General features: G+C 37.8%; 1 pseudogene; it reads right to left on the minus strand.

Moving 5' to 3' along the window:
- LOC137025342 (uncharacterized) overlaps positions 1–26,038 on the minus strand; it is a 35,337-nt pseudogene extending 9,299 nt beyond the window's left edge.
- Between the last annotated feature and the right edge of the window lie 862 nt (positions 26,039–26,900).

Below are 26,900 nucleotides of genomic sequence, written 5' to 3' on the forward strand. Positions count from 1 at the left end.
GATTCCATTCATAGAGACATTAGGCACTTTACTGTTTTCTTTCTTCACAATCATTTTCTCCTATTCAGAGTTTACACATGCATGCCAAAAACCTTTTCCTTTCCCTTACATTTTCTCTCCTTCCTTTTTTCATTTTCTTTGAGCTTTTTAATCTCTCACCAGCAGGGCTTGACATTAACACCCGCCAACCCGCCAAATGTGGGTAGATTTCAGCTGTGGCAGGTAAGACAGCCACTCCCACTAGCCACTTTGGCGGGTTGAATATAATTTCAGTTTACAGCCAAATGATCGTTGAAGATCGTCGTAGCACAAAATTACAATCCAATCACACAGTTCGTTATTTACGTGCAGTTAGTGAAGGAGGGATAGGCGGAATTGCGCTGAATGACACACAACAGAAGCGCTCTCTCGCTCTCGATCAGTTCTCCTCGCGCCTGAATAGTCAAATACACGTGCACACAGATGTCTAAATGTCCATCGCGTGGAGTATCTCGCATGAATACAGTTGGTTATGGCTTAAGTGGACGTAAACAGGTGGGTAATAACTGAATATGTGTCAGTTAAGTCCATGCATTCAGCAACCCGATTAAATAGGCCTACCTGTCTGTCATTAATGTTAATCAAACAACAAAAGATGTTAAATAAACCTACTGTATCTGAAGAAAAGATTATTTTTAATTTACTATTGTTTTTGTAATTTGCTTATTTGCTCTTTTATATAGCCTAACACAAATAACTTATAAAATTCCACCTCTTGCCCACCTGTACATACCAGCTGATATACAATGTAGTCTTGATTTAGGTGGTCAATCTGCATTTAAAAGTTTGAAAGGGTTTTAAATCTTTTAAATCAAGTAAAATGACTCAAAATAAAGTAATATAAGCATAACAAAGTCAACTTTAATCATATAAAATGTAATTTACCAACATCAAAATTGTGGCCAGTGAAAATGCTGAGTGGCTAGTAACTTTGGAAAACCACTAACCACAGTGGCTGGTGAGCAAAAAAGTTAATGTCAAGCCCTGCTCACCAGCACAACTTTGTTTTATTAAAGGGACAGTGTTTTCTACAACAAATAGAATTGCTACAACATGATAGGTTAAACACATCTTTTAGGTTACAAATGCTGCAGATGCACTTGAAACCACTTGACAAATTAGATAATCTGTAAGTAGTCAGCATTCAAATACACACGAACTGTTAAAATACAGCAAAAACTCTATTACTGACACATTAATGATTGAATATTCAGTTTTCAGCTAGTAATACATTGACTGCTCATAGATTGTGCACGTCTAATAGTAAATGTGAAGGTCAAACCTCAGTATGTTCAGTTGACAGTGTGAACTCATCAGTCCGTCCGAGAGCAGCTTCACTCCTGAATCTTGGATGTCATTGTTACTCAGGTTCAGCTCTCTCAAATATGTATTTGATGATTGTAGAGCTGAAGACAAACTTTCACACCACTGATCAGAGAGACCACATCCATCAAGTCTATAAAAAAGGACAACAGTGCAATGAGTATGAGATGGATATTAAAATCATGTTTTTAATATTCTGTACATGACAATCTTTTTTAATGATCACAAAGCTTTCAGTCCTGGTCCTAAAAAGGCTGCATCCACATAAAGTGTATCCTTCACATCCTTCAATAACTTACAATTCCATATTCATAAGAATTAGTGGAAGATTCTGGTTTCATGAAAAAAGTCATGTTAAATTGTACATAATGTAAACAATTGGGATAGCACAAAGTTGTCATTCACTGTATTACATTAATAGAGAAGAAAATAATATTTTTAATATAAAGTTTTTTCCCCAATTAATTTTAATAGTATTTCCATGCAGTGACCACGGGGATGGAAACATTTATGACAGTCATGAACCCTTACTGCACAGTCTCATTAGCCACATTTCCAAGGCAAGGCAATGCAAGTTTATTTATATAACACATTTCATACACAATGGTAATTCAAAGTGATTTACATGAAAAGGAAACAAATACATAAGAATGAAAATGTAATGAAAAAAGGAAACAAATACATAAGAATCATAAAAGATTGATATAAAATGCATAAAAAGTGGCATAAGCCGTCACTTACATTCTGCCACTCTGGTTGTTGTGCGTGCCTTTAATTTTGACCACGGCAGACTTTTATTTTGACAGCACTGAGAATGGCTTGCCAATGTTTTGCATACATTTGGCCAATCAATGTACACTTACGTTGTTGAAAATACCCTACTTTGAAGTCGGAGCCAATTTAGATCCCTCAAACGACATTTCTAAAACTAATCATTTTCTGTTCATGCAGTGCAAATGTGCCAAAATGCGGTTACTTCCAACATTAGTTATAGGAACTATGAAAAGGTTCCTCTGGTGTGAAAGCCCCTCTTCTTGATACTGGACTAATGTATCTGCATATGTCATAAATTACATATACTGTGATTAACTCATATAACTCATAACTCCTGTTCTCTGTCCGTGAGCTCCCACTGTTGCTCTGCCTGAATGGATAGCGGTATAGTGAAATGTGAGATCACTCAAACCTCCTCATATTGCATGATTTTGTGAAAAAGTAATAGAAATGTTAATTTGTTCTAAAGTAATGTTCCTTAAACATTTGATATTTTATCAAAAAATTTTCAAAATGTGTAAGCCTTTGGACTTAAAATCTTTAATGGATCTGATTTGTGCACTCCTGTGATCACAAATAAATGTAAGCAAGCAACTGGAAAAGTATGTATGTGTGTTTTCTTTGATCCAGCATGATTGATGTTCATTCCTGACCGGTGCTTAATTTGTGAATTCTGAGGTCCCAGAATGACAAGAGAGGAAGGATCCAGCAAGTTAGTGGGGTAGGGAAAGGTAATGGAACATAAAACTGCCAGTAGGTGGCGGTAAATGTCTAATTCATTCCATTTATTCAAACAGTTGATTAATTCAGAACTGAAGTATTGTGTCTAAAATAAAACAATATTAATTGCCTGGAAAATCCAGCCTCACCACTGTAACAGCGGATGAGTCTGGTCGGCCATTGAATCAATTCGATTTCTAGGGCAGAGCAAATCCGAGCCTACAGGAAGTGGAGTAAACCAATCAGAGAAGGGCGGATATGACGTTAGCAAAGCAACAAGAGAGTCAACAGTGAAAAGTAAATAATTAATGTGTTTTTGGTCATTTAAAACTGAATTCACGGCTGAATAGAACAAACTCTCGGGTCTCCCGTGCACAATCTTTGTTGATATTGAAGGGACTTTCGCCGCACTAGAGTGACGCTGTTTGCGTCACTGAAATAAACTAATCTGACTGCACGGTACGGTTTGGAGTTGACTCGAATCGTGACGGAGGGCGGACTGACCAGACTGATATATCTTGAGGAAGATATATCAGTCTGGCCTTGCCAGGCAACAATATTAACTTCTTAAATTTTAGATTTCTCTTATCTACATATATGCATTTTAAGACATTTGAAGGCCAAAAAAATGGAAAATAATAGCTTTAAAATCTCTCCTTGTCATCTCCATCACTTTCTTTTCCACCCTCAGTCTAAATTATCATTGGCCCAGTTTCACAGACAGGGCTTAGCCTAAGCCAGGATTAGGGCTTAGTTCAATTAGGTATTTAAGTAGCTTTTATAAACGTACCCTAGAAAAAAACATTATGGGTGTGCATCTTGAGACAACACGATGGCACTGATATATTTGAAGATATTTCAGTTACTTTCAGTTAAAACAGCTCAAACATACACTTTAGTCTAGGTCTAGCTTAGGCCTATTCTGTAAAACTGGGGGTTTTGACTATTCAAAGCTGAGCTTTGGCCAATAGTCTTTTCATTTTTATCTGTGTCAATATAGAAAGTAAACATATGGTCAGTTGATATTTATATATTTTATTTATATATTTATATAAGTTAATTTACTGAAGGCTACCAGGAAAGCTAGGTTTAAGATAAGTTTATTAAATTAATTCACAATATGTGCATTTATTATTAATCAAATGACTAATATATGATGAAAATGGCTTTGTTATTGTTTCTTGACCCTTCACATTGACAGTTATGCTACTACTAATTATTACATGAATCACGTAAATTATAACTACTATTCAATCCCTGATTATTTTTGTTGGCTGTTTAATATTTCAAGCAACAGTTATCAAAAAATGGGTAGTTTAGCAACTTACATCATATCTCGCACTTTATGACCACTAACTGAAGCTTGAATTCGCGCTCAGCAGCTGTCGTGAACATAAAGCCCGCCTAGATTGATTTGACTGGTCCTCTCAAATATTTTAACATTGACGACTGGTGACAGACAGCTGACAGCTCAAATGAGAAAGTCGGTTATCTTAAAGCTGTGCAATATCCTTGCAGCACTAGACTGAATACTATATTAGGCAATTATTTAACAACCTTCATCAACTGTATGAAATGTCAGATGACCTATATAGGTCTGGGGGCAGGGCAAGTGTGTTAAATGCGTTAAAATTATTTTTTCCCGTAATTAATCTAATTAACGCTTTAAATTGTTAGACATAATTTTATAACTAGATATAGAAGTTAATGCAAAAACTGCCCTATGTGCAATTTAGATGTATACATACGTTTTTTTTTTTAATGATTATTATTTGAATGTTGATGATTATATCTAAAAATTAATAGCAACTGAATTTAATAGTTTGGGCTCTGTTGTTGATTGCAACCTTCAATATTATAGTAATGTGCAAGCAAGGGCTCCCTGTATAGTTTACAGCATTAGCAGAGATAGTTTTTTATCCTTAACATTTTTAATTATAACTGAATTAAATTAAAGACAAAAGCCCTATTCGGACAGTAATTGATTCTCATGTGGACGTCTGTAAAAATAATATTGGCATTGCACCTCATTGATAAAACTTGGCATTCGGATGACAATGTATTCACGGTGGAGGAGCGCTCATGTGTTTGGATGATTGTCTGATGTGAATAAAATGGCACATGCTTTAATGAGAATAAATTCATATTTAATAATTATATCCTATTTATTACTTGATTATTTAAATCTCCTGTCTAAAAATAGTTGAAATGGTTTTGTCTTGCATTTTATCTCAAATTATGTCATTTTAAAAATGGGGAATTTAGCAGAAATAAGTTAATGCAGCCTCTTATTTACAGTAGGCTACTTGAGGTAAGCATGAAGCTGCTTGGTATAATTTTAATGCAACTGTATATAATAGGCTAATTTTACATATTTTAAAATGTGCTGCCAGAATAAATGCCCATTTGTGCTTTATTTCTCTTTCTTCTTTTTGTTCTTGTTTGTGGAGTGGTGATGAAATATTGTTCTTGTAAATACAAAATTTCAGCAAAAATGTATCTTTAAAATGTGTGCAAACTACAGCGAAGCTCAACACTTATCATACGGTGCTCCGCAGTGGCCAAAAAGGGTTTCAAAAGTGAATTTTGTATTAATCTCTTGTTATAAACTCAGAGATGTGGATTCGGACGGCAATTAAATTCCCACACGACCTTGGTGTTTGTCAAAAAAAAACAGTAGGTAATTCGGCCGGGGTTTTTTATGCTGGTGTTAGGAGAAAAACACTGACGTTCTGGGTTCAGAGGGCAATAACATCACAGACTACCCCCTGTAAATGGTGAAAATACCTTACGTCCCCCTGAGAAACAATTACCATTTGAATAGGACTAAATACACAGTTTGTTCTAAACCACTGTTTAATAAAAAAAAAAATAAAAATAAATAAAAAAGTTTAGTTTTCTCACCCTGCTGTACTGAACTGTGACTTCAAAACTGACGTACCAAACTGTCATTTTTGCACACCCTTACACCCCTACTATATATGGCCTATATATGCACAATCTCAGTCAGGCTTCCATCCAATTATTTTGATGCACATTTTGAGAATGTGCATAAGAAATCCTGAAAGGAAACAGCTGAAATGCGAAATAAAGTCTCAGAATTATAGACATTTAATGCACTAGATGCAGATTATCTTGAGTTTTGCGTGAAGTAAAATGTGAATGGATATAGTTTATTCGTATACTGATGATGATGAGTTGTGACCATTTGTGCATGTAAAACACCATGGCCCAACAAAAGGTCTGATCTTGGCACATCATCCTTCCAACATAGCCCTTGACATTCATATGGAATTCGAAAGTTTAAACTCTAGCCATATTAATTTGTGCATGGGCTCTTGCTGGAACAGAGGTTGCCACACTGCCGACTGGGTAAGCCCAGCTGTTTAAGCCCCATATAAGATATTTTATTTATTCTTCTGCATCTTCTCGCAACATTTAATAAAACAATGTCCAACAGCACAAATAACTCTCCCAAGCAATGGGCTCCATCATGACTAGAGGTTCCCTCAATGTGCATAAAATACTCGTAGTGGATGAAAATGTGCAACGATTCACCTTTTTTTTAGTTGAATATTCAGAAAATAACATACAAACTACAGGAAGGATGCAGTCTCAATATTGTCCAGCCTTGTAATTGCGAAGCCCCATTGTACATGTCTTCCTTATTTAACACCTGATTCAGATCTTCAGGCTAGGGAAATTAACAGAGTGTGTCAGATAAGAAAGAAATACAAAATGTGTAGTGCTGTGGGTCCCCAGGACCAGGATTGAAAAACCACTACCAAAGCTAATACACTGTATGACAAGAAGCACACTAAAAACAGTTCATGATTGATTCATTACCTGTCTGAAAACCCTAACAAAAGCACATGAGATTATGAATATGGAGGTGAGCTGAAAGTATGTGATGAAGCACAGCTGAAGACTCTTCATCCTCATCACTAGTTATGTTTCCATCACCCCGTTTTTATGCGCATTTTGAAGTATTGCATCAGAAACGAGCGATGGAAATGCCAAATTTTGGACTTGGGCGAAAAAGAGTTAATGCCAATTATGGGAAATGGAAATGCATTTACTGAATAAATTCTGACATAGCGTACATTAAACCCATGTGACTAATCATAATCAGCTGTTTCCACTGTTGGTGTTGTAACAGAAAACTTTGTTTGATTCCATTAAACTCAAATGACACTAATGTGCCTCCATGAACAGTGTTGGGAAACTATTATAAATTGTGTGCTTTGAATTCTGACTGAGATTATAAACAGTTTCCACATTGCTGTGCTTCTACTCCCTATTGTTTAGTGTGGCTTCAACTGTTTATATCCTTTCTTTTTCAATACCCATAAAAAAAATGTAATTATTTACACATTTGTGTATATAAATAAAAATAGGGTTATGGTTCCATAGATTAATTATTTTGAATCTCAACTACATGTAAATAGGTTTATTTTGTGATCCCATTAATAAATACTCACAGAGCTTTTCTGCAGTTCATCACAGCTGGCATCAGTCTCCATTTATTCTCATCTGATGTGTTGTAGTTCATGAGATCAAATTCATCCAGCACCTCTTCTGACATCTGAAGTATGTAGGCTATTGCTGAGCAGTGAGCAGGAGTGAGTTTCTTCTCTGAGACTTTGTCTGATTTCACAAATTCCTGAATCTCCCTGTACAGAGTCTGATCTTTGACTTCCAGCAGACAGAGGAACAAACTGATGGATCTGTCAGCTGAGAGACCGTAACTTTCTTTGATTTCATTTTTAATGTACTGTGTGGTTTCTTTAATGCTCTCTGAGCTAGTCTCTGTGTATGTCAGTAGATCCTGTAAGAGTTTCTGATTGGACTCCAGTGAGACACCCAGCAGGAACCGCAGAAAAAGATCCAGATGTCCATTTTCAGTCTGAAGGGTTTTATCGACTGCTGATGATAGTAGTGCGGACATGTTTTTCGTAGAGCTGTACTCATGTTTATCATTCAGAAACAACTGCAATGGCTCCATGTTCTTTGTCAGATGGCAGTAAAAGATATAGAATGCAGCAAGAAACTCCTGAATGCTCAGATGTATGAAGCAGTAGACTTTCCTCTGATGAATCGCAGATTCCTCCTTAAAGATCTCAGTGCAAATCCCAGAATACACTGAGGCGTCAGTGACGTCTATGCCACTCTCTCTCAGGTCTTCCTCATAGAACATGACATTGCCCTTCATCAGCTGTTTGAAAGCCAGTTCAGCAAGTTTTACAATCATTTCTCTGTTGGACTGCAGGAATTTCTCAGGATATCTCTCTTCATACTTCTGATTCTTCTTGTTGATCTGAATCAGGAGGAAGTGAATGTACATTTCAGTCAGAGTTTGAGGGATTTCTGCACTCAGATCTTCTTTCAAGAGCTTTTGAAGCACAGTGGCTGAGATCCAGCAGAAGACAGGAATATGGCACATGATGTGGAGGCTTCTTGCTCTTTTAATGTGTGAGATGATTCTTCTAGCCTGATGCTCATCACTGATTCTCTTCCTGAAATATTCCTCCTTCTGAGGCTCATTGAATCCCTGAATTTCTGTCAGACGGTTGATGTATTTGGAGGGGATCTGATTGGCTGCTGCTGGTCTGGAGGTGATCCAGATTAAAGCAGAGGGAAGCAGTTCTCTTTTCATGATGTTTGACATCAATACACTCACTGATGAAGTCTTAGTCACATCAGAAACTTTCTCACTGTCTTTAAACATCAGTGTGATTCTGCTTTCATCCAGACCATCAAAGATGAACACAACTTTACACTCCTCATAAATCTTTGAGTTCAGATCTTTAAGTTCAGGATGAAAGTCCAGCAGAAGTCTGTGAAGACTGTACTGATCATCTCGAATCAAGTTGAGATCTCGAAATGGAAGCACAAACATGAAATCTACATCCTGATTGGCTTTTCCCTCTGCCCAGTCCAAAACAAATTTATGCACAGAGACAGTTTTTCCAATTCCAGCAATACCTTTAGTAAGAACAACCTTTATTTTGTCCTTCTCATCACATCCTCGTTCAGGTAAGGCTTTAAAAATATCATTGCAGAAGATTTGAGTGTTTTGTGAATTCTTTATTCTGGGTGTTTTCTCCATCTGTAAAACCTCATGTTCTTCATTCACTCCTTCACACTCTCCTTCTATGATGTAGAGCTGTGTATATATATTGTTCAGGGGCCTTTGATTCTCTTTATGTTTGATTCCCTCAAATAAGCTCTCATACTTGTTCTTCATGCTGGTTTTGTGTAGATCTTTGACTTTATGAAGTTCATTATTTACTGATTGGTGACAATTCCGCTGCAGGCCTCCAGTCTGACCATTTCTATTCACACTGCAGAAACGAGAGCAACAACACAAAGGATAAATGAGAGCAAGACCATCTAGATAGAGTCATGTGAGTAATTTTCAAATCCAGCTCAGATACAACAAAAATCTTTTTTTAAATGCAGAATCTATCCTAGATAAGCAAGAAAAAGGGTAATACTTTATTTTGATGGTCCCCTTTAGGCCCTGTTTCTACCTGGTATTAAGATGTGTTTTGGTAAATTGGATCACAAGTGGATGACGCTAAATACACGTGTGAACAGGTTCTAGATGGCCGCTCAACTCAAAGTATGTGGAGAAGGCATAATCTCTCTTGGCACATAAATTGCCTAGAGATGATATCTGTATTTTTATCTCTAAGATAACTAAGATATCTCATAATCCCATATCTCAGACCAAGAGAAGCTTAATTTGCTTTGTCCAGCTAGGGCCTATGAGGCTTACATCCACCTGACTGCTCAGTGGCATAAGACTGACCAGCTGCTGGTTTGCTTTGGTTCACCCAGGCAGGGTCTCTCAGCTTGTCAAAGCTATTTCTAAAGTTTATTAAATGTGCAACTTGCTTTCACCTCTGGTTGTGAGGGCCCATTCTACCAGGAGAGTGGCAGTTTCAAAGGTTTTATTGTCAAACGTTTCCTTCCAAGAAGTATGTGATGCTTGGGCTGGTCTTCCCCGCACACACTTATAAGGTTCTATAGCCTGGACCTGGACTATACTCCAGTGTCAAAAGTGCTCTCGTTGTGCCTGGAGAGCTTAACACTAGGACAGCCATTTGTCAGTATAGTGCTGTAGGTATTTCATTCCCCAGAGTGTGGACGCAGCATGGAGTTCCCTCGAAAGGGAACTATGAGTCATAACCTGAGACATTTACTCCATAATAATAGCATATTGGCAAGAAATCCAGTGAATATGTGTTTGCACTCCAGGGAGCATGAAAGGTTTCTATTTAAAACATAAATATATTTTACAGCTATCTATTTTACAGTGTTGAGCAATGCAATCGCAAACATATCTGTTGACTTCTTGAACAAAACAGATAGTGTTTAAGTTAGAATCCACTTACTCAGTGTTTGAGTTTTGTTTGGTGCTGAGTTCTGAGGTCTCTGTTTCACCACAGAAGTTTTCAGGTGGTCCCATGGATCCATCACTCTTCATAGATATATGGCTGGGGTCTGGAGATGCTGCTCTCTGGTTCTGGTAGTGAACAACGTCCTCCTCCTCCCTCTCCTCACTCATTCTCCTGTGAATTAAATGTGATTTTCAGCCATACCTTTACAAACACTGACAACATAAATGATGCATAAAAGAAAATTAATAAACAATATCATTCTATAATGCAGGGTTGCTGACTCACACATTTGCCGTGAGAAATGTGCATTCAGGGACTGCGCTGTCTTATGTATTTTTTGCGTTGTCTTGTTATGCGGAAGAGCATAAGAGTGGCAGCTTCAAAGGTTTTATTGTCAAGAGTTTCCTTCCAAGAAGTATGTGATGCTGTGGGCTGGTCTTCCCCGCACACACTTATAACGTTCTATAGCCTGGACCTGGACTATAGAGTTTCACACTAGGACAGCCATTTGTCAGTATAGTGCAGTGGGTTTTTTGTTCCCCATAACGTCAATGTTAGATGCAGCGTGGAGTTCACTCGAAAGGGAACTATGGTTACAGTCATAACCTGAGACATTTACTCCGTAATAATAGCATGCTGGCAAGAGATCCAGTGCATATGTGTTTGCACTCCAGAGAGCATGAAAGGTTTCTATTTACAACATAAATATATTTTACAGCTATCTATTTTACAGTGTTGAGCAATATAACCAATCCTAAACATATGTTGATTTCTTGAAAACAGATAGAAGTGTTGAAGTTAGAATCCACTCACTGAGTTTTTGAGTTTTGTTTGGTGCTGAGTTCTGCATCCTCTCGAATCCTATCATTATAACAAAGCGTAGACTTGATGTAAATAAATTATTTATTGTGCAGTGTAGACTGCTCCATTAATTAAAACAGAACTTTGTGAGATTGTGATTAACCAAGAGCCTTTTTTTGTGATTATAAAGAAAGCGTTCTTTGCATGCTTTCTGCAATGCCAAATCACACATGCAGTAGCCTGTTTGTTTTTCTATAAAAATTAACAGTGGTGTGTGAATGTAGATGTTTTAAGAACAATTAATTGGAAGCGTTTATGCTGGGATTTGTAGGTTGTGCAATGACAGGTAACTTGAATCAATTCAATCACTCCCTCAAAACACATACAATACTAATCAAACATCACCAGTAGTGTGAAACGTAATCAATGAACAGTCACTGAACTAATCGGATCCAACTATTAAGTGAAAGGACGCAAGTCACGGACACTCTTCATAGACACACAGCTGATACATAATGCCGTCTGATGATATTAAGAAAGTCACCTCAATAAATCAGATTCTCCCCCTTTATCATTGATGTTTAAGTTATAATTATTACCCTTGTCCCCAGTACTGTTTTTTTGTCTCACCTGGGGTTAAAGGTCTCTGTTTTACCACGGAAGTTTTCAGGTGGTCCCATGGATCCATCACTCTTTCTAGAAACAAGGCTGGGGTCTGGAGATGCTGCTCTCTGGTTCTGGTAGTGAACAACGTCCTCCTCCTCCTTCTCCTCACTCATTCTCCTGTGAATTAAATGTGATTTTCAGCCATACCTTTACAAACACTGACAACATAAATGATGCATAAAAGAAAATTAATAAACAATATAATTCTATAATGCAGGGTTGCTGACTCACACATTTGCCATGAGAAATGTGCATTCAGGGACTGCGCTGTCTTATGTATTTTTTGCGTTGTCTTGTTATGCGGAAGAGCATAAGAGTGGCAGCTTCAAAGGTTTTATTGTCAAGAGTTTCCTTCCAAGAAGTATGTGATGCTGTGGGCTGGTCTTCCCTGCACACACTTATAACGTTCTATAGCCTGGACCTGGACTATAGAGCTTCACACTAGGACAGCCATTTGTCAGTATAGTGCAGTGGGTTTTTTGTTCCCCATAACGTCAATGTTAGATGCAGCGTGGAGTTCACTCGAAAGGGAACTATGGTTACAGTCATAACCTGAGACATTTACTCCGTAATAATAGCATGCTGGCAAGAGATCCAGTGCATATGTGTTTGCACTCCAGAGAGCATGAAAGGTTTCTATTTACAACATAAATATATTTTACAGCTTTCGATTTTACAGTGTTGAGCAATATAACCAATCCTAAACATATGTCGATTTCTTGAAAACAGATAGAAGTGTTGAAGTTAGAATCCACTGAGTTTTTGAGTTTTGTTTGGTGCTGAGTTCTGCATCCTCTCGAATCCTATCATTATAACAAAGTGTAGACTTGATGTAAATAAATTATTTATTGTGCAGTGTAGACTGCTCCATTAATTAAAACAGAACTTTGTGAGATTGTGATTAACTAAGAGCCTTTTTTTGTGATTATAAAGAAAGCGTTCTTTGCATGCTTTCTGCAATGCCAAATCACACATGCAGTAGCCTATGTTTGTTTTTCTATAAAAATTAACAGTGGTGTGTGAATGTAGATGTTTTAAGAACAATTCATTGGAAGCGTTTATGCTGGGATTTGTAGGTTGTGCAATGACAGGTAACTTGAATCAATTCAATCACTCCCTCAAAACACATACAATACTAATCAAACATCACCAGTAGTGTGAAACGTAATCAATGAACAGTCACTGAACTAATCGGAACCAACTATTAAGTGAAAGGACGCAAGTCACGGACACTCTTCATAGACACACAGCTGATACATAATGCCGTCTGATGATATTAAGAAAGTCACCTCAATAAATCAGATTCTCCCCCTTTATCATTGATGTTTAAGTTATAATTATTACCCTTGTCCCCAGTACTGTTTTTTTGTCTCACCTGGGGTTAAAGGTCTCTGTTTTACCACAGAAGTTTTCAGGTGGTCCCATGGATCCATCACTCTTTCTAGAAACAAGGCTGGGGTCTGGAGATGCTGCTCTCTGGTTCTGGTAGTGAACAACGTCCTCCTCCTCCCTCTCCTCATTCATTCTCCTGTGAATTAAATGTGATTTTCAGCCATACCTTTACAAACACTGACAACATAAATGATGCATAAAAGAAAATTAATAAACAATATCATTCTATAATGCAGGGTTGCTGACTCACACATTTGCCATGAGAAATGTGCATTCAGGGCCTGCACTGTCTTATGTATTTTTGCGTTGTCTTGTAACAAGACAACAAAAATAATTGCGAAATACGCTCATAGGATTTTCCGACCTGTACAAGGCATGTTGTTTTGTCTAACACAGATATTCTTGAGTGGACTGATCTAAAGTGGCAAAATTCTGCACCAATCAAATGTCTTCCTGTGCTTTACAAAGTGATTATATCCCTCAAAGACCTCAACAACCAGACAGACAATATGAAGAAACAGAAAGAACATGAAGAGTGATTGTGCCATGGAAATGTTCTATTTGGCCAGTGAATTTCACAGTGTCACAGGGCAGGCAGGTGATAATTAGATTAATTAAATATGTCCGCTGTGGCATGAAGAACCTCTGTCACTAACATCTCTTATGAAACCCACTAAAATATAATTCTAGGAGTAAAGGTTATGTACTTTCATATAATATTATTTTAGCTTTTTTATAGTCTCTAAATCAGAGCTGAAGTGTTAATTGAGTGTAAAGCTCCATATATTGGTAAGAAGAAAATGTGTGCATACATAATACTTTAAGAGAACTCAAATTAGCTGGATGATGACATCACTCTTTTCTGCAGAGCTGCTTTAAAGCTGAATTTAATTTATTTTATAACTGATGAACTTTACACAGTTATTGAACCGAAATTAGTCAACACTGAACTGATTTCAACTGAATAATGACTGTTTTCAATTGTTATATACTATATAACAGTCTTTATTGTACAAAGCACTATTTAAAAAATGGTGACATAACTTGAATAAGAATGCTACTATACCAAAAGTTTGATTGCTAAGCGCATCTGTAAAATGTGGTTCTTTTCCACTGGCTGTGAGGTGAAGACAACATAAAAAAAAGCTACACTTTGTTTTGAATAGGTGATCTCTAGTGGCGAAAAAACTACATATTGTAGCTTCTTATGTGTAGTGTACTAATTATTTATCAAAAATATATTATATTATTAACAGTGACTTTAGTGCATCATATATATGTCACTTTGCTCACAGCTGATTGGTCCAGTTTTAGTTTATAATCTCTTACCCAAAATAAAACCTGTTCCAGAGAATGTTAGCCATGTAACGTGAAAAAAAAAAAATGTTGAAATACCTGTTTGAAACTAAACACAAGAGTTTTCTCAAACTTATCTGTGTAGTCATTGAAACCAGCTACATTTGATAGGCCACAGCTAATTTTCACCTTCATTTGAACAAAGTGCCCATAAGACAGTATATTATACAGGTCTTTTCAGGGCTGTGAAAAGAACCCAGAAGTGTTGTCTTTGAGTATTTGTTTGTACACTGCAAAAAAATGCTTTTCTTATTTTGTCTTGTTTACAGTCTAAATATCTAAAAATTCTTAAAACCAGATGCTCTTACTTAACAAGTAAAATTACAAAAGATATTTTTTACTTTTTTTTGTTTGTTTGTTTGTTTGTTTGTTTTCTGGGAGAAAAAAAAAATCAAAATGAAGTGAGTTTTTGCTTTGACAGGAAACAAGAAAAATACAGTAAGAAAAGCATTTTTTGCAGTGTAAACAGTAACCTCATCTATTGTACTCTTCACTACTAAGCAGAGGAGAAAACATGATGGTAGATTAGTAACAAAACATGTAAGGAATTATATCTACGCCCTGTTTTCTGGGAAGGACCCAACCAACCGGTGGCTCAAACACTGGGGGAAATAGGTTATAAGTAAGTGTTGAACTTGATATGAATGTTGAGAAAAACCTTATTTAAACCTGTACTGACTCAAATTTCACAGAAATGTATATAATTCATTATATAATAAACATCTATTCATTAATTGTGCCTGACGCCTTGCAGTAAACTCTTAATTGAGTTTGACTGTAAATATATACCAAATACACATACAGGCATGTGAATGTTTGTTTGAATATATTAGTAAGGGTGTCTCATAGACTTCTATTGTTTTTATATCAGGTTAATGATATTTTCTGTCATTAGCGGACCTCGTATGAACGGGAAACCGCCAGAAAAGAAGATATTCTCTACTTCCTCACTGGACCCCGAAATATAATCCTCACACAAACCTGTGCAAAACACTAAATGTAAATAGAAACATGATTTGGACGAGTTATAAGTCTTTTCATCTAGTGAGGTCCAACTCCCTAGTCGGTGTTTAGCAGTTTTCACAATATTTGTGAGGTAATATTTAAATAATAAGGACATTTTGGACCTCACAAGTATAGTTATACCTGAACACACACATCAAATGTCAAGACATTTAAATGACAACATTATGAAAGTTATGAGTTAAGTTATGACTTACCAAAAAACTTGAACTTGTAAGCTTTGGTTTACAGCAATCTTATATGATGTCTTATCAGAGAAAGATTCTAACTGCTGGTTTCGATTTCTTTTACCCGTGACTGTGAAGGATCAAATAACAAGTATCATCCCAAACATGATTGGCCTATCCTGAGAGCAGACACTTGTGATTGGCTCATAACAGATACATGACTGCATTACTCGTCACCTTATTTAATCTTCATGCATACTTACCCACATCCTTACATAAATACCAGTTAGACCAGTTTTATTGTGTGGAGAGTACAAAAAAAAGTCTTGTTAGAACCTGGAATGCCTCATATTCAAAGTGAAGACATTGCCAGCCAATAATAATACAAACTTGCTTATCTATGAAGTACAAATGTGCTTGAATTTGTCAAAATGTTTACTGAGATCAAGTTGGCTTGATGTTTGATAACATTTAGCCTTTAAAAACTTTAACAAATCATGAATGTTTTTGGATAATAGCAAAGAAAGTTTTTTTTTTCTTCAATAAATTGTTTTAAAATGTAGAAGAGAACACAATGTTGTGTAGGCCTATCCGCCTAATTTTACAATGCAGATATAAGCTATTTTCTGTAAATGTGCGAGATTTCTGATTCATTAGCTGCCATTTGTGAATAGAGAAATAAAGTGCAGTAAGCTGTAAAACTATTTGCGTTACAAAACAGTGTGTTTATAACTACAACAATATCTTAATGTAATATAAGAAACACCATTCTGAAATATCAGACAGCATAATGAGCTGTTTCAGCTAAAAATTATGAGAAGTGGATGACACCGGAAACCTTGCGCATTCAAGTAACAAATGGTTGTGCGCTGCTCTTACATTAAAAATAAGGTGGATATACTTCAATCTGCCTTGATTTATAGCAACCCATAGATTTTTATAATGAAATGATGGAGGATAGGGACGTCTACAAAATACAAAACAAAGAGAATTGCATGAACTAAAGTAATAATGATACTAAAACAAAATAGCAAAATTTAAATCATATAAACTGTATTTTAAAGATGATTTTGGAAAATCCAAATAAGCTTTATAGATCTTTATTAAAAAGAAAAAAAGAAAAAAAAACATACTGTTTTCCATAAGACACTAACAGTTTTCAGGTGGTAGACAATTAAGGTCACAGTTCTAATAACTAAGGACAGTGAAGTGACCTTCTACTGACTTTGAAAAACACCATTTTTTGGTAAATTATCATTTATAAAATGTTGCGCAGAAACTGTCCTAAATTTGATCCTACATTTCTACAATGTGCTCACGTGTGATTCATAAAATGAACGTACACACAGAAAACGAGCATATCTCTTTCAGATGTGAAATCTATAAATCGCAAATGATCTTGAACTTGCACGCAGCTGAATGGTTTCAGTTCTCTGCATTGTAAACAACACCTAAGTAATGTCATTTACATATAAATGATCACCAGTCATCATCCAAATCCCTGGCGAGCTGCAGGAATATCTTAGATTTCCAAAAACCTGCAGTAATCTGACCAGGAAAAGTGCGTACGTCCAGATATAATGTGTCCAAATGATAAAAAGTAGAAATAATTTTAATATCTAGTATTTAGTTTTCAGCAATGTTCACAACATTCAAGAATTCATAAAATTTCCACATAGTCCATTTGACCTGAACAAAACATCAATTTTCATAACAAATGGTTCATAACATAGTTGACTGAATTAGTGGACAACGTATTAATACTATTCTTTTTATACATGTATAATTAAAAAAACATTCACAAAATGTCAACATTTTCTCTATTTTTTTCCCCTTTAAATCCTACAAGAATATGACTTTGACATGCACAGAAATCGTATATTCATTTTAACAGTTTGTTGCAAAATATTGAAATTTACAACAAAATATTTTTCATTCCCAATTGCTGAAGTAGGCAGTCAATAGTCTCAGCCTCAGATATCACGCCCACGGACTGTTGGCTGAACGTCTGATGCATATGGCACACTTATCTGGCACACTTATTCAAAGAAATGTATTCAGTTTTGAATACACTTGAGAGGGAGTAAATGACGACAGGATTTTAATTTTTTGGGTGAACTATCCCTTTAACATAGCAAAGATCTTCGGCAGCTCTGCGATAGTTGTTGATTTGTGTTGAGTTGTTGTAATAGTGTGTTCACTGCTCTCTTACCATAGTATTTTTATTTAATATTGACCTGTATATTGACCTGTTAAATCTACGATTATATATACAATTTAATTATCAATATTTGACCTTTGTTATGAAATTGTTACAATGTACCGTGATAGTAATTTCAGGATTTTTCATCTATCATTTACAATCAAATCAGGATAAATTGTTTTTTCACATGAAAAGGACACACATTCAATCCCATATGCTTTCTTTTATTTGTGATCACAAGGGGCTGCTTATGTATTTTACATCTGCATGCTAAATTAGTATACTGTCTAATTAAAAACAAAACTGAAAGAATAAAATAGATCACTTGGAATTTCAGTGTGGTCTAAAACAATGGTTGCCAACCTGGGGAACACTTTTTTGGTCGAATACGGATACAAAAAATTGAGTGGGACATCGAAGAATTTGAAATAAATTATGAGGAAGGCTTTAATAATGGAACTTCCACATGGTTTTAGGAGGAGTTGAAGTGCAGAAGTGATGGAGGGAATGAGCAGATTGTGTCTGATGAGGACGAAAAGTATCATAGTGATGCATGCACTGACACTATTGATGATTTTAGGTGTTCTCTCGCTGACTGGGTATCTTAGTTTAGCATTTCCCTGATTGCACTGTATGCCCTGCTCTGCATTCTACAAGTTCACCATCCCTCTATGCTAAAAGATGAATGAACATTACATAAAAAATAAAACAACATAGAAACATTATCAGGTCAATAATTCACTACTTTGGAAAACTGATGGAATACTGTTGAATAATCTGTGGTCTTTTGTCCCAGATATACATGTCTTTAGATTAGAACTGGATGTTAATGGTCTACCACTGTACAAGAACAATAGTTTTGGACAATTCTTGCTATGTTGCAGGGGTACAGCAAGAAACCTCAAAAACCAAAGTCTCTGTCTGAGTCATATTGATCCTATGGCTCCGCCTCCAGCTTCCGAGCCCATCACTCCACCTCAGCCGGCATATTTTCGACCTTTTTTCTCTTTCTCTTTTGGCCAAAAACCGAAAATGCCATTTTTGGCCGATAATTGTTCCCTAATTTACATGCTAGCCTTCTTCCTCATCTTCTTCTTGAACCGAACCGTGACAGTTACTCATTACTCTCTAATTTGATTTTGTTCACTTGTTTATGTGTCCTTTGTACCTCGTTTGTCAGTTTAGTTTGTTCTTATTTCTGTGAAGTCTGGTTTGTGTTATCTCTTTGGTATATTTATATGTTCTGAGAAATTATGGATTACACTGCAAAAAATGCTGTTCTTACTTAGAATTTTTGTCTTGTTTTTAGTCAAACTATCTTAAAGTTCTTAAATCAAGAAGCATTTTCTTGGCAAGTACAAATTATTTTCTTGTTTTCAGGAAAAATAAGTCAAAATTAAGTAAGTTTTTCATTAAAACAAGCAAAATAATCTGCCAATGGGGTAAGCAAAATAATCTTAATCCAAACTGAAAACAAGATTATATATCTTATTCTTGGTTTTGGTCCTGAAAACAAGAAAATAATTTTTACTTGTCAAGAAAATGCTTCTTGATTTAAGAACTTTAAGATATTTTGACTAGAAACAAGACAAAAACTCTAAGTAAGAACAGCATTTTTTGCAGTGTAATAAAGACTGTTTGAGTGAATCTCCTTCATCATTTGTTGACCAGCATAACATGACAGTATCACATGAACAGCAATCAGTAGATGCAGCAAGAGCACAGAGGGAACTTTGTGTTGGCTTTTAAGTTCTACAGAGGTCACACCCCTGGAGTTTTGGCTTGACCAATGAGAGAAAGTTCATGAAAAACAACTTTCAAGAGGAAAGTTCCTTTGTTTGCTGTCTCATTTGATTGGAGTAAGATAGCAGTTTGTGCCCATTTTTACTCTGATAAATCTAACAAACACACACTGCATACTATGAGAAGGAGATGTCCACCAAAGAGTCATTACTCAACAATTATTTTGATAGGAGACACATTCTAGATGGGGCTACCTTATCTAGCAGTTCTATATTCTGGCATGCATAACACTATACAATATACAAAAACACAATATACAAACAGTAGTAATACACAAAATGTACTGGAGAAATGCATGTTCATTCATTAGACCAATTTGTCAATGAATTATTATTCAATTCCTATGGGACTGCATGCCTGTTTCTTGTAGCCTGTACTGTTCTCTCATTGGGAGCAATTACTGTCCAAGTGTATTTGAAATGTATGAGTGAAGCAAAAGGGGTGGTAATTCTCAGTGGGGAAAACAGACATATATACAACCTGGTCTCATAGGAGAGACGTACCAGTGGGCACGTTTTCGCGAGACACAAAATTACGTACCGACGAGTACGTCTCGCTGCAGTTTCCGACAGAAACGAACGCTAGAGGCCGGTAAAACGTCGATAAGCGCTTTTGCTCGTTTTCACGCACGGTTTCGACGCCGGCCGGGGTCGGATTATGGATTCGTAAAGACTCGTTTCGCTTTTTTTGGCCTTGACCAAGCTTGCTCGGTAGCTCGGCCGATACGGAGTTGGACTTACGGCGAGGAGTCGACTCCCCCTGCCTGGGTACGAATCCCGTGAAAGGCGACTGACTGGGGCAAAAAAAAAGAAAGAAAAAAGAGCTCAAAGAGAGATCTAAACGAGCTGAAAAACGGACGCTTCTTACGTCACGTTTGCTTTTGTTAACACTATCGGGTAGGTTTAGGCGTAGCGTCGGTGGGAAGTTATTTTAAAACGCAACGGAGCGCAAATGTCAAATCGAGAACCGCGGCGATTCGTCTAAAAAGCAAGGTCATAAAAACGTACCGCATTCACCCTATTATCTGCTCCGGCAAAAAAACAAAAAAACAAAAAAAAAAAAACACGCTTTTGGCGCCGCTCAGTGGACATTTCAGAGCGAAACTGCAGCGATATGTACTCACTGGTACGTATTTCGCGACTCGCGTGTCGCGACCCCACGGGTACGTTTTCGTCATGAGACCAGGTTGCATATATACCATTCAGATACATCAAAACAGTTTTACTGATCCAGAACAAACCCAAAAGCCAGGATAGAGCGGTTGAGTGAATGTGGTCTGGACTGTGTGGATGAGGCTCATTGTGTCTCCAGAGACACTGTAGAAGGACAGAGTTCCTGCACTGTGATCCACATACACTCCTATTCTACTGCTGGACACTACAGGGAGATCAGTTACTATGTTATTGTGTCTGAATGAGTATCTGGAGGAAGAGCAGTTCAAACTCCAGGACTGATCATTACGTCCAAACACACACTCATAACCCTCACCCTTTCTGCTGATGCTCTTATATGACACTGATATAAACACACACCTTCCACTCCACTCAATCTCCCAGTAACAGCGTCCACACACACTCTCTCTACACAACACCTGATGATGCACATCAAATCTGTCTGGATGATCAGGATACGGCTGCTCTTTGTTAGTGTAAGTAATCACTCTGTTCCTCTCAGACAGATGGAGGCGTTTATTCACTGTGTTTGGATCCAGAGTGAGCTGATGGGAATCTGATGGAGAGAAAACACGTCAGGATCATTAATTATGAATATATCTTATCTTTTAATGTAGCTGAATTCTTTGGCATTTGTTTAAAGTTATACTATGTAACTGTGTTGATAAACAAAGCTGCATGTCTTGCAAAACAACATTGTAGTCGGAGCTACTAGTTTTTGTCTATGAAGAGTCACGCAGGTACTGGGCTACTCTGCAGCTGTTGGTGAACCACTTGGTCTAAAATAGTCAGAATATAAATACTTATGATAGGCCATAGTGATTTATGATAAGACAAAAAAAACACGGTTTGGAAAATAGTTGGTTACACTTTATTTTAAGGTGACGTAGTTACATTGTACTTACTCAAATAAGTACTGAGTAATATTAATTAACTACATGTACTTACTATAGAGTTACAGTTAGGGTTTGGTTTAGGGTTAGTTACCTGTAATTATGCATAATTTACTGTTATTACATAGTAAGTACATGTAGTAACGTGTAATAAATCACCTTAAAATAAAGTGTTACCAAATAGTTTCATGATGTATTCACTCAGTATGTACATTTTGAATACAAACAAGTTACATAGTGTACATTTAATGTATCAGCAGTGTTTTACTACAGCTTACCAGATATCCTGTGCATTTACATGATCAATTATAAAACTCTTTTCATTCTCATATATTCCTTCACCTTCTATGAGAAGAACACTCAGTGTATTTTCCTGCTTGTTTTCTTAGGTACTTACATTGTAGGAAGTCATTCCTGATCCTGGGAACAATGTTGGTGAAAGTAACTGGAAATCAGAAGACACGAACAGTGTGATTGTCATAAGAGAAAATGGTCACTGCGTCTATTCCTAAAACATTTTAATGTTATGTTCTACATGATATGTGGTGATGGAGGACTCTCTAGGGCATTACTTCTGTCAGAGATCTTTTTGAGCTCCTCTCTGCAGAAATCCTCCAGTTTGTCTTTCAGTTGACAGACAGATTCTCTCACACCATCAAAAGAGAAGAGAGAATTGAAGGGATTGTTGGATACATCTGTGGATTTAGGAGGCGCTGAGAGAGACTGGAAACTCTACAAAAAAACAGAAATCAAAATGCATCATCTCCACACTCCACACCCAATAATCTGCACTGCTATGAGATTTGTGTGGCTCTTGTTGACTTATCTTTAGTAACTCCATCCAACACTTTCACAGCATCAGCTACATTCTTCTCATATTCATTATTATACATGCCAATTGATGACATTCTCAATATTATTAACTTATCTCTTATTATCTATTATTAACATCCCAAGAACTTTCAAGTTGGTGGTTATTAAGCCACTCATTAAGAACCAACAACTAGACCCTAGTAAATTAACAAATTTTCAGGTTTCAGGCTACATCATAGCACTGAGACTACATTTGTTAAATCTAGAAATTACTTGCTTCTAGCATCCGACCAAGGCTGCATTTCATTGCTAGTTTTATTTTATCTTAGTGCTGCTTTTGAAACCATAGATCATGACAGATATCATGATAGATTACAAAACTAGACTAAAACTTGTTTACCAGCAGCCATATCACCCTGTAGCCCAAGACTGGTTGCCCACTGAAGCTAAGCAGGGCTGAGCCTGGTTAGTACCTGGATGAGAGACCTCCTGGGAAAACCAGGTAGCTGCTGGAAGAGGTGTTAGTGAGGCCAGCAGGAGGTGCTCACCCTGTGGTCTGTGTGGGTCCTAATGCCCCAGTATAGTGACAGGGACACTGTACTGTAACAAGCACCATCCTTCGGATGAGACGTTAAACCGAGGTCCTGACTCTCTGTGGTCATTAAAAATCCCATGGCACTTCTCGTAAAAGAGTAGGGGTGTAACCCCGGTGTCCTTGGCCAAATTCCCTCCATAGGCCCATACCAATCATGGCCTCCTAATAATCCCCATCCATTGAATTGGCTCTTTCACTCTCTCTCCTCTCCACCTACAGCTGGTGTGTGGTGAGCGCACTGGCGCCGATGTACTGTGGCTGCCGTCGCATCATCCAAGTGGATGCTGCACACTGGTGGTGGATGAGGAGAGACCCCTGATATGATTGTAAAGCGCTTTGGGTGTACAGTAGTACATAGGAAAGCGCTATATAAATGCCTCATTCATTCATTTATTCATTCATTCAACTACACTGTTATTTAGACATGGGCATTAAGATAGTTTAGATCTGTGGTTTTCAGTATCAGTACTCCCACCAACTCTACTCCATGTATTTTTCTGCACAAGGCCCGTGCATCCAGGACGCGATCATCCAAGGTCTCCTTCACTGTGGCACTGTGGATCCTGGGTGCTTCAGGAGTAGAAAGAGCAAACCAGGCCGCAGGCGAGGACCTCTCCCCCTCAGCCGCCCCTTATCTTCAAGATTTTCACCTGGAATCACTTCGTCCCCCTTCGCAAGACATGACCATCAGAGACTACATTGTCTGGCACATCCACACTACCTTTGCTAAAGGTAAGGTACACAATTCCTGCTTTCCTGGTACTCACATTATTGATGTCACTGTGCAGGTACCCGTGATCCTGAAGGGTAACAAGAGTATCAGAGCTGCACGTGGGGGTATGCTTGTTTGGTCCGCTTTTGTTGCACACCCGAGTGCTGCATTCACACCTGCCCAAACGAACCACGCCAAGGGGGGCAACAAATTCTAGTGCGATTCAACCAAACTAAATGAGGCAGGTGTGAAAGCACCCTAGATCTCTGTTACCTGTAGGAAATGGATGTTATCCTGTGTGTGTGAAAGCTGCTCCAGCTCAGCGTCTCTCCTCCTCAGATCATTGATCTCCTGCTCCAGTCGCTCCAGTCGTCCTTCAGCTTGAATCACTGCAGCCTTTTCCTGATCTCTGATCCGCTGTGTGACCTCAGAGCGGCTTCTCTCAATGGAGCGGATGAGCTCAGTGAAGATCCTCTCACTGTCCTCCACTGCTGTCTGCGCAGAGCGCTGTTAGGACACACATCACAATCACACAGTGGCTTCAGTGGGACTGAAAGAGGAGAGTCCTGACTGAGACTTTTTAAACTTCTCTTCGTCTCACCTTATGAGACTCCACAGCCTCTCTCAGCTGTCGAAGGTCTTTCTGTCTCTGCTGGATCCTCTGCTGGAATGACCTCTGTGTCTCCTTCAGCTGTTTCTGGAGGAAAAAACAATAACAGTAAACATCACATAAAAATAAACCAAAAACCTTTTTGTGAACAACTGAATGCATCCAATAAAATTAGGGAGGTTTAAAGGCAGGAGCACACCAAGGTGACCCTGACAAACTAGTGGAGACGAAAGCAGACTGCGGGATTGGCTCACGTCGGCAGCATCTGGGTCCAAAGTTGCCCTGACACACCAAAACAAACGCTCGACAGCCGACGGCCAAGTAGCACGTCCGTTCTGCGCCTGCGTAAGATGAAATGCCTTTCCGTACCAGCAGGTGACAGTAGCAAAACAGCCAGAATAATCAGAGGGCCTGACGGACCAATGAGCTCAGCCCAAAAAAAAGAGGCGATGAGGACCAACTTCAGCCGACGGTGAGGAACACACTGAGAAAACTTAGTCGGCTGACGAACAAAAACTGTCCGACGGCCGACCGTCGGCTTGGTGCGTTCCTGCCTTAACTTATTTAGTCTGAAACGGAAATGTTTTTCCTTTTGCGTTTTTTGTGTACAGACAATGCTGTTAAAACGAATTTTGTAGTTTACACAGAGAAAATAGCAGTATAGTTTTCAAAAATTTGTAGCCTACTTTGAAACGCGTTTTCAAAAGGTCATTGACATGTTAATGAACGGCCAAAACACGTAAAAAGTTTTCCGTTTTCATTAAAAATAGTGTCCAATGGGCCCCTTAATGAATAGAAAGTGACTCATGTGTCCGTCACTGTGGCTAACCTGCATCAAGCCCAACAAGACCCATATTTTCTGCTCAGTACTGTAACTCTACTTGCAGCTACACTTATGCTATGCAGCATCGCCGAAGTGTGCAGTGTGAATGGTGTTGCCTGTTAATAAATGTTGCAACAAACACGTGAAACATGTGAATGTGTCATCATTATTTCATCACTGTCTAGTTCATAGTTCATACCTGTTTCTCTGTTCTCTGTGCTGCAGCTGATACAGTGTCGTGGTTTTTATGTTCATCCATCGTACACAGCACACATATACATCAAGGAGCTTGTCGTGTTTCGGGCAGATCATCTCCTGCAGTCGTCCAGTGGCTTCAGTCAGATTGTGTCTCTTTCCTTTAAACAAACTCTCATGTTGTTCAAGGTGATTCTGACAGTAAGAGTTCAGACACACCAGACAGGACTTGACGGCTTTGTGTTTTCTTCCAGTACAAACGTCACACTGCACATCTCCAGCTCCAGCGTAACAGTCAGTAGGAAGTTTAGTCTTCTTCAGTTTCTCCACCACTTCAGCCAGCATGGTGTTTTTACATAAAGCAGGTCTTGGACTGAAGGTCTGTCTGCACTGAGGGCAGCTGTAGACTCTCATCTGATCCTCCTGATTCCAGTAGCCTGTAATACAGATCTTACAGTAACTGTGTCCACAGTGGATGGTCACTGGATCCTTCAGGAGATCCAGACACACTGAACACATGAACTCATCCTGAGAAATTCTGGCTTCTGCCATTTTACTGCATGAATACAGAGATACAAAAGCTCATCTACACTTATTCTCTTTCTTTGAACAGATGATTCCTGTTTCCTGGTTCTGTGTTTGAGTAATGTGTGTAAAACAGGTTTGTCTGCAAGTCTCTAAAGCCTTGTTCCTCATTCCTGCTCTTGAAGAGACTAATTTCTGCAGAGTTCAGTTTTAACCTTGCTCCCACACACCTGGCTGTTAATGCAAAGATCTTTATTAGTTGATCAAAGTGTGTTCAATTACAGTTGGATAAAAACTCTGTTGTGTCAGGAATAGGAATGAGGAACCCTGCTGTAAAGTCATAGAACATAAAACATCCACTAGATGCCAATGTCAGACAGAAACTCAAAGAATTACAGAGAAGTAGATCAACACCCTTAATAACTGCAGTAATACTACATCCTAATTACTAACTGTACTGCAGGACTGAAAACTCCAGGGGCCTCATAAACTTTCCATAGATTTCATCCTAAAAGTGTGTGTACACAAAAAAAAGCTAGATTTTGTGTATGCACAAAAGCTTTCAGACTTATAAAACCATGCGTACGCCAGAATCTGCGCAAAATTCTCTTTATAAAACCCAGTCAGCAGAAGATTGTGTATGTGTGTCTCCTTCCTGAAATAACCACATATAGAGCAACGCCTAATTTTACCATGTACAACGTCATCTGCATATAATTTCCATGCATATTCCCATCCGTGTGAACAGTACAAAGGCTATGGATGTGCTGTCACAATACATTGCTAAAAGTCATTCAGTAGCCTATCCTTGCCATGTTTTAGAATAAATAAATCAAAATATATATAAAATACATTTCAGAGAAGATTTATTCTCAATCTTTTCCACTGA

This window comes from Chanodichthys erythropterus, chromosome 8 (assembly GCF_024489055.1).
Source record: "Chanodichthys erythropterus isolate Z2021 chromosome 8, ASM2448905v1, whole genome shotgun sequence".
NCBI lineage: Eukaryota > Metazoa > Chordata > Actinopteri > Cypriniformes > Xenocyprididae > Chanodichthys > Chanodichthys erythropterus.